This window comes from Trachypithecus francoisi, unplaced genomic scaffold (assembly GCF_009764315.1).
Source record: "Trachypithecus francoisi isolate TF-2019V2 unplaced genomic scaffold, Tfra_2.0 Lachesis_group2, whole genome shotgun sequence".
Taxonomy (NCBI): domain Eukaryota; kingdom Metazoa; phylum Chordata; class Mammalia; order Primates; family Cercopithecidae; genus Trachypithecus; species Trachypithecus francoisi.
The window spans coordinates 133,780,002-133,781,675 of record NW_022681465.1 but is presented as its reverse complement, the minus strand read 5'-3'; the positions used below and the strand labels follow the sequence as shown (position 1 = coordinate 133,781,675).

At 42.9% G+C, this 1,674-nt stretch overlaps 1 pseudogene; it reads right to left on the bottom strand.

Annotated features, from left to right (window-relative positions):
- Positions 1-602: 602 nt before the first annotated feature.
- Positions 603-632, bottom strand: LOC117066237 (annotated as a pseudogene).
- Positions 633-1,674: the final 1,042 nt, after the last annotated feature.

Here is a 1,674-nt window from a genome sequence, read left to right as displayed (position 1 = left end):
TGTTCCTGTGTTAATTTGCTGAGGATAATGGCTTCCAGCTTCAACCGTGTCGCTGCAAAGGACATAAGCTTGTTCTTTTTTATGGCTGCACAGTATTCCGTGGTGTATATGTTCCACATTTGCTTTGTCCAGTCTATCATTGATGGGCATTTGGGTTGATTCCATGTTCCTTAATTATTAATAATGACAAGGCCAGGCATGGTGGCTCATGCCTGTAATCCCAGCACTTTGGGAAGCTGAGGTGGGAGGATCACTTGAGGTCAGGAGTTCTAGACCACCTTGGCCAACGTGGTGAAACCTTATCTCTACTAAAAAAATACAAAAAAGTAGTCAGGTGTGGTGGCGTGTACCAGTAGTCCCAGCTGTTTGGGAGGCTGAGGCTTTTGAATTGCCTGAACCTGAGAGGCAGCAGTTGCAGTGAGATGAGATCATCTTACTGCATTCCAGGCAGGGTGACAGAGTGTGACTGTCTCAAAAAAAAAAAAAAAAAAAAAAGAGCATCTTTTTGTGTGCTTGTCATCTGTATTTCTTTTTTGGTAAAATATCTGTTCAAATATTTTGCTCACTTTATAATTGTTTTCTTTTTAAAATTTTTATATTTTTAGACAAATTCTAAAAGAGCTGTAACACTGTTTTCTTATTATTGAGTTATAAGTGTCCTTTATATATTCTAACTAAAATGCTTTGTCAGATACCTATTTGCTGATATGGTCTCCCAGACTGGGTCTTGCCTTTTCGTTTTCTTAACAGTGTTGTTTGTAGAGCTATAAGTTTTTTTTTTTTTTTTTTTTTTTTTTTTGAGATTTTAAATTTTGTTGAAGTCCATTTGATTGAATTTACGGGTCTTTTTTTTTTTTTTTTTTTTTTGGAGACAGAGTCTCACTCTGTCACCCAGACTGGAGTGCAGTGGCGCGATCTCTGCTCACTGCAAGCTCCACCTCCCCGGTGCTTGCCATTCTCCTGCCTCAGCCTCCCGAGTAGCTTGGACTGCAGGTGCCCGCCACCTCACCTGGCTAATTTTTTGTATTTTTAGTGGAGAGCGTGTTTCACCGTGTTAGCCAGGATGGTCTCCATCTCCTGATCTTGTGATCTGTCCACCTTGGCCTCCCAAAGTGCTGGGATTACAGGCGTGAGCCACCGTGCCCAGCCAAATTTATGGGTCTTATTCATTTATTTATTATTATTCTTTTTAGGCCCATTCTCCCTTTAAATAAGGCTCTCTGGATCTTATTTTTAAAATGTTGGGGCCGGGCACAGCCCCAACTTTGGGAGGCTGAGGCGGGTGGAATGCTTGAGCTCAGAAGTTCGAGACCAGCCTGGGCAATATGGTGAAACCCCATCTCTACTAAAATACCAAAAAAATTAGCCTGACGTGACCACGTGTGCCTGTAATTTCAGCTATTCGGGAGGTTGAGACAGGAGAATCACTTGAACCTGGGAGGTGGAGGTTGCAGTGAGCTGCGATCATGCCATTGCACTCCAGACTGGATGACAGAGCGACACTCTGTCTCAAAAAAAAAAGTTGGCCAGGCGCAGTTGCTCATGCCTGTAATTCCAGCACTTTGGGAAGCTGACATGGGCAGATTGCTTGAGCTCGGGAGTTTGAGACCAGTCTGGGCAACATAGGGAGACCCCATCTCTACAAAAAAAATACAAAAATTAGCCAGGCATCGT